Here is a 13,326-nt window from a genome sequence, read left to right as displayed (position 1 = left end):
CTCCTCTCCCCCTCCCTCTCCAGTCTGAGGGGCAGTCAGGGTTCCCTGCCCTGTGGAAAGTCCAAAGTCCTCCCCGCTCCATCTTGGTCTAGGAAGGTGGACATCCAAACTGGCTAGGCTCCCACAAAGCCAGAACATGAAGTAGGATCAAAACCCAGTGGCATTGTCCTTGGCTTCTCAGCAGCCCTCATTGTCCGTCATATTCAGAGAGTCCGGTTTTATCCCATGGTTTTTCAGTCGTAGTCCAGCTGGCTTTGGTGAGCTCACAATAGATCAGCCCCACTGTCTCCGTGGGTGGGTACTTATACAATTTTTTTAGCAAAAATTGTTAACATACAGAGAGTTCTCACTGTGGGTCCGAAACTGTTCTCTATATTTCATAGGTAATAGTTACAGATACATTGTTCAAGTTTGGTAGATGTAGCTACTGTTGTGTGTGCATTATACATGCCAGTTAATCTTCATTAGAAGGACAGTAGAGCATTAATTGATGAGTCATCATTAAAAGAATAATACTTATTCTTACAAACTAGTCTTACAAAGGTGCATATGTAACATGAGGGCTGGCTTGCTAGTTGGGGTTTCTATCCCACCCAGTTCCCCACATCCGGCAAGCCCCAAAGAAAATCACATAGCGATCTCCATAAGTTATAAAAGTGATTGGCTCATTAGCTCAGGCTACTTATTAGCTCTTGTAGCTCATATTAACTCATTATTCTTATCTATGTTAGCCACATGGCTCAGTACCTTTCTCAGTGGGGTAGCTCACATCTTGCTTCTTCGGTGGGTGGTCTGGGAAGAACTGTGGAGGGAGTTTCCTGATTCCCAAATTCCCTATTCTCCTTTCCACACCTCTACTTCCTATCTTGTTGACCGGCCTATATTTTCTGCCTGGCTCCAATCAGCATTTATTTAAAACATGATTGACAGAATACAGACAATTCTCCTGCACCATGCATAGAGCTAGCATCAAACCCAAATGTTCCCACTTTACAGTGGGTTCTATTAAGCCTTCCTCCATGATATCTCAAGAGCAAAAACCTTACAAGAACATATTGATACATTTAACTACCTAAGTGTAAGTGTATATAAAATACAAAGTTGCAAATAAAAACAAAGATATGCGTGTGCTATAGAAGAAGGTTTTGGTAAATGGTAGACTAATTCTATGCATTTGCTCTGTTAATTCCATTTTTTAAAATGTTAAACTAAGATTTGTTGAAAGTATCTAGCCAGCTACTCTCCTGATAGCTCTGTAAGAAGAGACTGCTCATTTGTTTACTCTCCACCCAGACCTGAATAATCACACAGAAACTATATAAATTACAACATTGGTTGGCCAATAGCTTAGGCATATACCTAACTAGATCTTACACCTTAAATTAATCCATTCTAATAATCTATGTATCACCATGAGGCTGTAGCCTACCTGTATAGTTCTGACTGCATCTTTGTCCTTTGGCAACTACATGGTATCTCCTTGACTCTGCCTACTCTCTCTCTATATCTCTGTTAAGATTTCCCATGTGGCTTTATTCTGCCCTGCCATAGGCCAAAGAAGCTTCTTTATTAACCAATGGTAATAAAACATATTCACAGCATAAAGAGAGGAATCCACATCATCTCCCCTTTTCTGTCTAAATAAAAAAGAAGGTTTTAACTTTAACATAGTAAAATTATATATAATAAAACAGGTATCAAGCAAGAATTACAGTTACAATATTTTTGTGAGTCTAAAGTTTTATATCTAATTCATCTTTTATTGTAACTAAGTAAAACTATATCTGCCTTCAACTCTTCAAAAAACCAAAATGATATAATATTACCTAAATAAACAGGAAATGCATTGTAAGCAATTTCCAATGTTCTAGAATTAACAAAGACTTCTTGCTGCCTGAACAGTTACCCAAAGTTGTTCTGTAACATTGGGGCATCCTTCTTCAGCCTACAGAACCATAGTATCCAGTATCCAGTAATTGGTGCTGCCAGAAGCAGATAGATCTCACTGCTAAGAAAAGTCTAAGTTCTTAAAGCATTTTAAATGCCAAATTCTATAGGTCTTTAAAAGGTTTAAAGAATACATATCCATCTGAAATATATCTCTGTATATCTAGAAAACCTAACAAGACTACAAGTTTGACTGTTATAAATGACTATCTATTAATGCATGATTTTTAATTATATATTACATTTTAATGAGTTGTACAAACATAATACCTTAAACAAGAGTAGAAATATACATACAATGAATTGACCTTAAATTTGTATCAATAAACCAAAGTGTATACCAAGGTAAAGTATTCATTTCTATAACATATCCCTCATTTTTTTAGAAATAAACTGTGAACATTAATCATTTTTAACAAACCATTTAAAAAAGATATTTAATGTCCACCTCTGGCCTCCACAAGCATGTGCACACACATACATATGAACATAAATAAATACATGCAATGTACTTACCTGATTCACTAACCCCCCCCCCCCCAAATCAACAAAACCCACCAACTGGTAGAAGAGAGCAAGATGAGGACTCAGTCTGCTAACAGTGAATCATTTGTCAAAGCAGACTGGCAAAGGCAGTACTGCTGCTGCTGTCTTAGCAGCTGACTCCTAAAAATGGACTGATGGAACAGTCAAATAAAATAAAATAAAATAAAAAATTACTCTAGAAGATTTCATAAAGGAATTGGGAGGCAGAGGTGGGAAACATACGACACTAGAGTGAGCAGGAGACTCTGATAAACTCTAACCCCAAAGAGGCAGGGAGACCCTGGGAAAGTGTAGTTACAAGACCGTACCTTGGGCTGGAGAGATGGCTCAGTGGTTAAGAGCATTGCCTGCTCTTCCAAAGGTCCTGAGTTCAATTCCCAGCAACCACATGGTGGCTCACAACCATCTGTAATGAGGTCTGGTGCCCTCTTCTGGCCTTCAGGCATACACAGAGACAGAACATTGTATACATAATAAATAAATAAATATTAAAAAAAAAAAGACTGTACCTTAAGGCATAGGAGCAGAGGGCTTCTCACCTTTACTTCATCTCAATCTAATGTACTCTTTGGGGGAAAGATAGATTGGTAGATAATTAGACTGAGGTTTTGAGTGGTGGGAACCACATGAGATTGGGGAATTATGTAATTAGAATTCATTGCTGTGTTTTTTTCCCATAAAATGTATTACCTGGTTCAGGTACTATTATACACAATAACCAGGCAATGAACAAAATGTTCTGAAGTTCCCACACTGTAATGATAAAGTCCTTCACATCACCCTGTGGGAGGAAAAGGGAAATGGAAAATGGGGAGGAGGCGGAATTTTTTTTTCAACAACTAAAAAAAAAATAAACAAAAAAAAGAGGGAAAAAAATGATAAAGTCCTTGAGGGCAGGAAAGTAGGAGAGAGACATCTGGACACGGAATTTAATTCTATGACTAGAAATTCTTCCTCTAATATGGTGAAAGAAATTCAGCATAATCTTTTTATCTTGTTGCTAGATAGCAAGAGCCTCCCAAAGGAGGTGTTGTGCACTTCAAGAATCAACACCAGCTTCATCTGTGGTTGACTTAGTAGGGATGTCATTCTTAATGAAATAAATGTGAATTATTAAATTCCTACATGGACATTTTCCTTTGTGCTATACATTTTTCATAACTCTTTTGTACCTTAACATTAAGATAATAACCTACAAGCTGGGAAATGGTGGCCCATGCCTTTAATTCTAGCTCTCTGGAGGCAGAGGCAGGGAGATCTCTGTGAATTCAAGGCCAGCCTGGTCTACAAAGTGAGTTCCAGGACAGTCAAAACTAACCAATGAAACCCTGTCTCAAACAAACGAGCAGACAAACAAAAGATATTGACCTACACTGAAAATTAGTTGTTTGATTATTAGAAATATGTATCATTGAGCTGGCAAGGTGGCTTAGCCAACAAAGGCACTTCCCACCATGTCTGACTGCCTGAGCTTGATCACCAGAACCCACAAAGTGGAACAAGTGAACTGCCTCCTTCAAAGTGTCCTCTGACCACGACATGTGTGCCATGACACATAGGCACATGATGAATAAAAGTACATTTTTTAAAGAAGGATACATTCTCATTTAAACATATAGATTTTTCCAAATACCAAAATTGAAATTAAATGTCAACATTTGATTCGATGCTCTATCATTTTCACTGAAACTGGAAATAAGACATGGAAGCCTTCTGAGTCTTGTTGTCCCCAATGTACATTAGCAATCACTAAGCTGGAGGCAGTGGCTCTTGGGCCTGTTGGTCACATACTCAGGATGCTGATTGGGGAGTATCAGTAGAGCTCAAGAGTTAGAGGGAAACTTAGGTGACAACAGGATCCCGTCTCAAAAACAAGCAGACAGACAAAAGAAGTACCACGAGATAACAAAACAAAATGTATATATGTGTGCTAATAGGACCTGAGAGATCTAATAAAGGCTAAATGAATAACTGGTGGCAGAACTAACTGTAGCTCAAATAATACATCTTCTATATACCAGTAAGAACCAATTAGAAGGCATCATAGAAAAAGTCTACTGTAACACCTAAAATCATGGTATGAAAAGGGAAATTTATGAAATAAACAAACTTTACCAAAACTCATTAAAAAATACTGTTTTTCTCTTTCTTAAGTTAATAATTAATTATTATAATTGTGCATTTCCATGTATCATGTGGGTAGTAGGCACTCAGGTGCCATGGTGTGCATGTGGAGGTCACAGGACAAGTTTGTGGAGTTGGTTCTGTCCTTCAGCTTTTATGAAACTTCTGGGAATTGATCTCAAGTCACTGGGCTTTGGTAGCAACCACTGTTGCCCACTGGGCCATCTCCCTGGCCCTGCATAGCGTTTTAAGATAGATTCATACAACAAAGAGACCAAAGTGGGGCAAGGTAGTGCACACTTGTAACCTAGCACTTGGGATACTGAGGAGGGGTAATTACCACAAGTTCAAGATCAACTTGTGCTACATAGAGTATCAGGTCAGCCAGGGACACATAGCAAGACCCTCTTTCAAAACAAAATCCATGTTACCCTGCATTGTTTATAGCTGTAATTCTAACACTCAGGAAAGTGAGGCAGAGGAAGCACCAAAAGTTCAAAGCTAGTCTAGGATATATAGTGAGACCTCACCTAGTTGAGAAATGGGGAGGAGAGCTTAAATCCTACATCTGTTTGTACATTCAGTGTAACTCCATTAAATTCCAATAGAAAGTCTTTTCAACTTTGCAAAACAATTAGAGAAATACTCAAGTGAAAATACTAAAAAAATATTGAAAACAAAGGTTGACTTGATTTAGCACATAGTATTGTATGTATTATACAGTAAAAGTAATTTTAAAAAATACCACGAGTGGAAGCCAGATGACATAATGGAAAGGCTTTAACTCCAGCTCATACCCAAGGTAAATGGGACTCATGTATCTTGGTCTTTAGTTGGTAGGGATTGAAAAGGTTATGTAGTTAAGACAATTAGCTATTTGAAGAAAAAAAAAGATCTTGTACTATTACATACAAAAATTAACTCTTGCTGAAACTGAAAAGCTCACTTATTGGTCTTGGGTGAGGAAGACCTTTCTAAGTTTGTCTTAAGTCTCAAAAGACATAATAAGAAAGACTGGTAAATTTGACTCCTTTCAAAAAAGAAAAGTTCTGTACAAAAATAAACATTGTAAAATGCTGAAAGATGAAAGGTGAATTGGAAAACTATTTGCAATAAAATGAAGACAAAGAATCAATATCCCAGACAAATAGAAGGCTTTTTAAAATCAATAAGGAAAATGTTAAATGTTTTAATGGAAAAATGGACAAAATACTTTAAGGTAAATCAACAAAGAAATACAAGGCATATGAAAAGTGCTTCGTCTCAAAAATAATCAAAGAAATGCTGGTAAACATGCATAGATTCCCCCACCCCCACATCAAATCAGAAAACTTTAAAATTACTGAGAGACTCAAATGTGTGGTTTTGAGGGGTCAATAAGCATCTTATTTAAAACTTTTGAGGGTGTGAAGCAGCCAGATGGCCTCAGGGAATACTGTTGCAATCTGTGTTAAGATGTAAAGGGACACCTTCTGCCTCACACTTGAAGGGAATTAGCCATCAGGAGTTACATATGCATTTCTCCTCTGTTCACATCATTGAAATGTGTGAAAAATCCTAATGTCCATCAACAGTGGATGGGCAATCTAAATTATGATGTCTAAAATCCATATTGCTCTCAAAAATAAACTTTTTATTGGCCACGAAGATCTTGTGAATTGAAAAATGGGAGTTTTGGAATACAGACTGTATAAAATTAGAACATTAGGTTTTGTGTCTACTATTGAAACAGATAGATGTTTGAAAGCATGTCTCTCTTTTCCCCCTAAAGAAACATAAAACCAATACATGTGCCATTTTTAAAAGAAATCACATTATACAGAGGTATTAAAATAGGTTAACATGCTTTGGTTCCATTTCTAAGTCCCTACAACATGTGCTCCACTGGCAGCAACCAAATTGTCCACTGGTTGATGATTGCTAAGATCAAAACCTCAATATTTGTATCTACTGTTTCACTAGCACAGATGGATATTGAGATATATTGTATTTCAAAGTCTATATTGAGCTGGTTATGGAGGCACACAAATATAATCCCAGCTCACCGGAGGTGGAGACAGGAAGATCAGGAGTCCAAGGTTCAGGCTCAGCTGTAGAATGAATTCTATACCAGCCTGGATTACATGACCAAATGACAAAAGCTGTTCTAATTTCACTGATTTTATATTTCATGGAGTATTGTTTGCATGTATAAAAATGCACATACCACAATGGTATATCTCTATGACTTCACACAAACTGAATATATTTGGACAAGTAGTTCCAAAATTAAACAATAACAAAGTTATCTAGAACTTCCTGGCATCCCAGAAGACCACCTTTCTGCCCCTTCTAGTCTCTGCTCTAGTCACTGGGGCAGGACATAGCCCTACACAACTACCTACCGCAGCCTGAGAAGGTCTACTAATTCTTCAGGAATCTCACTCAGGTAAAACCAGGTTCTTGGCTTCAGTGTAGTGTTGTGCTTATTTAAATTGCTGTGTTCTCAATAAAAACTTCGGGGTCAGATATTGCAGTGAATGCATGATAGATCAAAGAAGCAGTAGAGGAGCAACCAGCTGACTTCTCTCCATACTTCTTAGACCAAAAAGAAAGTCCAAAAGCCCATGAATCTCCAAGTCCCTTCCTATTCTTTTCTGTACCTACTTATATCCTTGGTCCTCTGTACACTCTGTAACTACTTCTTGTCAACTAGTTGCTGACTACATCCCCTAATTCACAATTAACTTTATTAACAGTATCAAGGTGTCATAGTGCGATCTAATATCCCGCAACAATGTAGTAAAGAATTTTAGGACAAGCAAGTGTAAAATAGCATCAGAGTTTCTTAAAAACCTGTTTTTGCATATGTATGTATGTGTCTGTGGACACATGAGTATGTTCATTGTGTGGTTACTTGTGTGTGTGCTGATGCAACTGTGTGTGTGTGGAGATTGGGGGTTGACACTGAGCATCGTCCTCAATCTCCCATTTTATATACTGAGGCAGGAGTATATAAAATTGAACATGGAGCTTGACGTTTTGGCTGCCCTGACTATCCTGCTTCTCCAAAGATTCCCTGCCTCCGCCTCCTAAGCAGTACTTGAAAAGAAAAACACACCCGCAACTGAGGAGAGGGAACCTGAAATGACCCTAACTTATAACCATACTGATGAATATCTTGCATATCACCTTAGAACCTTCATCTGGCCATGGATGGAGATAGAGACAGAGACCCAGATTGGAGCACCAGACTGAGCTCCCACGGTCCCAATGAGAAGCAGATGGAGGGAGAACACGAGCAAGGATGTCAAGACCACGGGGAGTGCACCCACCCACTGAGACAGTGGGGCTGATCTATTGGGAGCTCACCAAGGCCAGCTGGACTGGGACTGAATAAGCATGGGATGAGACCGGACTCTCTGAACATGGCAAACAATGAAGGCTGATGAGAAGCCCAGGACAATGGCACTAGGTTTCGATCCTAATGCTTGAACTGGCTTTGTGGAAGCCTAGCCTGTTTGGATGCTCACCTTCCTGAACCTGGATAGAAGTGGGAGGACCTTGGACTTCCCGCAGGGCAGGGAATCTGGACTGCTCTTCAGTCTTGAGAGGGAGGGGGAATGGAGTGGGGGGAAGGGAGAGGAGTGGGGTGAGGGTGAGGGGATGATGTGTGGGAGGAGGGGGAGGGAAATGGGAAATGGGGAGGAGGTGGAAATTTTTTTCAACAACTAAAAAAAAAATAAACAAGGGGCTGGAGAGATGGCTCAGAGGTTAAGAGCATTGCCTGCTCTACCAAAGGTCCTGAGTTCAATTCCCAGCAACCACATGGTGGCTCACGACCATCTGTAATGGGGTCTAGTGCCCTCTTCTGGCCAGCAAGCATACAGACAGACAGAATATTGTATACATAATAAATAAATAAATATTTAAAAAAATAAACAAAAAAAATTTTAAAAAAAGAAAGACACACTCAAGGGTAAAGGTCTGGGCACTTCTAAGAGTGAGTTGCTCTTAAGCAGCTGAACATTGGTAGTATATTATTTTGATGAATCTCAAATTGCATCTCAAAAGGCTGCTAAGAAATCCTTTCTCTTATCCATCTCATTCCCTTCTTTTTCAGTTGATGAGATTATAAAGTGGCTTCAGACGTGCCATGGATGGTGTTACAATCTAATATGACAAACCCAGGAGGCACCAGGATTGAGCAAGGTATGGAACATGTCTTTTTACTGTAAAGTAGACTGAGAGTCTTAGAAATTGTTTGTTTACATTGAGAATTGTAATTGAGTAAAGCCTTGAGTAAATGCTATCAATTATAATGTAATTCTGGATTCTCAGCTAGACCAAAATACTAATGGATACCAAAATAGATATAATAGATACCAAGATAGATACTCTTCAGCCATACTCCTGTGTAAGGGGTCCTCACATGCCCCTATGGTCTTCCCTTACTTTCTATCCTTCCTTGCTCTGACTGCAGACTTCTATAAAGAATATTTTGGTCAGCTTTCTGTCTTTACAAAAAATGGAATGACTACCACAATATTTAAGGGTGTTAGTTTTGTGTCTGGATTCTTTTTTAAGGAACATATACCTCAGATAATCTATTCTGCTGCATATAGTGTGCGGAATGTTGGGAATCACTTCTTGCAGAGCTATCTAGTGGGGTTTTTTGTGTGTGACTACATCACAGCAAATGTATCCAGTGACTTTTGGAGGGCTTTGGAGTGGTTAATAAATTGTGCACGTTCTTGTTGTTATTATAATTGTTTTGTTTGTTTCTTTGTGAGTACTAGGAATTGAACCCAGGGCCTCATCTCTGCTAAGCAAAAACTACACCACCAAAAGAAATTCCCCAGCCTAGAAATTGTAGCTCTGGTAAAATAGTGCTCCTGTAAACATTCTTGTGCATGCCTTTGTGGAATAACATGGATGCTTCTCTGTTCAACAAAGGATGGCACTGCTGGATCATAGCGTCAAAACAGCATTCAGTTTTATGTACATGTCAAAGAAATTTTCCAAAGGCAATTTATATATTGCTTGTGATGATTAATTTTACAAAGAAGCCTTGTATGACCTCATTGTCTAGGTCGTTAGTCAGACAATTTTGAGAAAGTATTTAAAGATGATATTAACACACACACACACACACACACACACATATATATATATATATATATATATATATATATATATATATGTCTAAACCAGTAGACTTTGAGTAAAGCTGTTTTTTTAGGTCACAGTGTGGGCTGCCTGGTGGTTTTGAAAGTTCTGACCACACACTGCCTTCAGACTTGAATTGCATGTGGGTTATTTGTGGTCAACTTGACAGGTTCTAGAATCACCTAGGAGGTAAACCTCAGAGCAGGTCTATGAGGGAGATTCTAGACTAGGTTAAACTTCAGAGCAGGCCTATGAGGGAGTTTCTAGACTAGGTTAACTCCCTGCATGTGGATGATATCATCATGTGGGCTGGAGTCCTAGACTGAATAAAATGGAAAAAATGCATCATCTTTGATTTATCCGTTTCCCAACTACAGATGCAATGTGATCAACTGTCACACACTCCTGCCACTATGACTTTGCCACCAAGATGGGCTGCTCCTTTAAACTGAGAGCCGAAACAAATCCTTTCTTCCTTAAATGCTTGTGTCAGGTACTTTGTCACACCAAAAAGAAAATTGATTAGTGACAACTCCACCCTGTGTCTACAGCCTACCATATCACTCAGCAAACACCGGGCTTGCCAGTCCCCACAGCTGGAATGAGTTTCTCAAAATAAATCTCTCTCTTATGGTACCATTTCTGGAAAGTCCCTGCTTAGTAGTCTCATCAGCCAGTATCTGGGAATTACTGTTCCTCCTCCCATCTCTAAACCCTGGATTTGCTGTCTTTCATTTTTGCAGTCTGATGGGTTCAGAGCCGCTTATTTGAGCACCATCTCGGCCCACATAAGATATTTGGCTTTAAGAAGTCTAGTGCTTTAAGAGCTACACAGTCCCCAGTTTGTGTTCATAGCATCTTTTCTTTGACTACATCCTAATAACAGAGATTTGGATCATCTCATTTTTTTCCATGACTATAAATAAGAATAATGAAATGGCACGGGAATGTTTTCAAATACAGTGTGTCTTCAGGCTATATTCCTGGATCTGAAATTTGGGGTCCTAAACACATATTTAAAATGGTGGCCAACATTTCCAAAGTGTCTAAATATGTACCAGTGCATGTTCCCACTGCGCTAAGCAATGATGCACACTCTACCCTGTTGCCAAAAAACACGTATTTTGAAAGTCTATCTGGTTTTCATTTCATTTGCATCTCTTTATCTGCCCTGTGGAATTGAAAACCTTGTACTAGTCATGTATATTTTATTTTCTGTTTGTATCTACTTTTCCTATTGAATTTATCTCTTTCTGAATCATGTGTGGCTGTTCCTTAGGCACTGCAGATATTATATTGAATAATTTATGATGTGACTACACCTTTAGGCTTCTGTATGTTTGGAAGGTGATAGAGTATACTGTTTAAGCGAGTACCTTTGGAAGCAGAGTTTAGTTGTATTATATATATTTTGTTTGTCACAAGAATATCACAGGATGCATCTCACTAAGTGGCTCCACCTGACCTTCAGCTCCAGGCTTCCTGCATAGCTGAGACTATAGGAATGAGCTCTAAGTTTGGGCAACCTTGGTGAGATTGTGTAAATACTCAAAGCCAGTTTCCGCAGTGGTAAGTGAAGACAACAGCAATCTTCCTCCCTGACCTGGAGAGCTGGGATGTGGATAGCTGTGAGAACTGTCATTTGTCAAACCCCACCCTCTGTCTCTCTGGTGGAGCCTGTTCTTACTGCTGCCATTGACCCTGTAGCTTTGGTTGCTTAAGCAGTAGACTTAATCTTCTTTATGACCTCCCTGTGTTGTGCCATCCTCTGGGGTGGTAAAATAATGCTCTTTAGTCCCTCCTAGCCTTAGAATAGTTGGAGATTCTTCTTTTGGACTGCCAAGCTATATAAGATTCGTATTTTGTATGCTATAGGGACTCACCTTTATCTTCTTCAAAATAGAGAGACAAATAGTCAGAGCTACTTTATAAGTCATTTCTTCCTGGGCTTTAAATGTCACTGTTTTCTTAGTAAAATGATATTTGTACTTGGACCTGTTTCAGAGTGTCCTTTCTGCTCCTATTGATTTGTCTTCTTTTTCACACCATGCATCTTATAGTTCAAAGTTGATGAATATGTTCACATCTGCTGGGTAAGGCTCCTATCACTTTCACTCTTTTCAACAGGGTCTAATTATTGCAGATTTATGCCTCCAAATAAAATGTGGACTCAGCTGCCATAATCAACCTCCTGGGGCATGACCCTTGCTTTCTTCTTGGTTTATCTTAGCTCCTTTTGATCTGTTAATCTTTCCTTGATGTTTTGATTCAAAGAATGTTTGTCCTCTAAATTCTCTGAGGATACAGGAAGGATTTGGTTTCAAGTTTCCTTTTTCGTAATTCCCATGCATATGATCCACGCAGTCTCATTTCCAGTACTTACAGCAGAGATGTCGCATGCAGCTGCCCAGTTTGTCTAGTATACAATTTTAGGGGTCACTTTTTACATAGATACAGTGCACGTGTTGCAAAACTGTTATAGAGCAGATCTAATCTGTTGTCCAGAAGAATAGTGTGCATTGACTCTTCTTGATAGCAATCCAAAGTAAACTGAAAACATTGATTTGTGTCAGTTTGTAACCTATTTCTAATCATTGTGGGGAGCCAGAGGCAAGAGTCAAAGCAATCAGTAAACTAAGGCAAACATCATTCAGAAAGGTTGTGTCAAAGTCCTAAGGCTAAGGCTTCAAACTGTTCAACACACCCTTCTCCACGATGTTCATATCCCAAAGAAGTTAGATATGACCGCATGACAAGGGAATGTGAGCTCAATCATATGTGTTCTTTCCCAGTTAGGAAGGAAGGAATGAGAGAAGGTTCTACTTTAGAATAGTGGCAATATTTGGTCTCTGGACTGAGTTACTGCACATAGCTCTGGGGAGCAGTGAGATAACTCAGGGGAGTAGAGGCGTTTGCCATCAAGCCTGATAACTTCGAGTTTGATTCTCAGAACTCATATATCTGAAGGAGAGAGCTAACTGCAGCAACTTACCTCCTAAACACCACATGCACACTGTGCCCCCACACTAATGCATACATTATATATGCATGTATACATGTAAACACTGCATCACACTGTGCCCCCACACTAATACATACATTATATATGCATGTATACATGTAAACACTGCATCACACTGTGCCCCCACACTAATGCATACATTAATATATGCATGTATACATGTAAACACTACATGCACATTGTGTCTCACACACTAATACACACATTATATGTGCATATATACATGTAAACACTACATGCACACTGTGCCCCCACACTAATACATACATTTACATTAATATATGCATATATACATGTAAACACCACATGTACCCCGTGCCCCTCCACAAATGCATACATTAATATATGCATATATACATGTAAAATCTTGACATTAACTCACTTTAGGTCCTGTCTCTTTTATAGCAATAGGGTAACCTGGATGAGAGGACGCTGCATGGATACCTTTTGGACAAGGTGCAGTTTGACCAAGCTTAGGGGTTGGAGCTGGATCCTGTCATGGGGCCTTAGAAAGGGGACAGGAGGTAAGAGATTCTGCG

Source organism: Alexandromys fortis, unplaced genomic scaffold (assembly GCF_014885135.2).
Source record: "Alexandromys fortis isolate MF-2015 unplaced genomic scaffold, M_Fortis_MF-2015_v1.1 scaffold_129, whole genome shotgun sequence".
Taxonomy (NCBI): domain Eukaryota; kingdom Metazoa; phylum Chordata; class Mammalia; order Rodentia; family Cricetidae; genus Alexandromys; species Alexandromys fortis.
The sequence above is the reverse complement of the archived record's forward strand: the minus strand, read 5'-3'. Positions refer to the sequence as shown.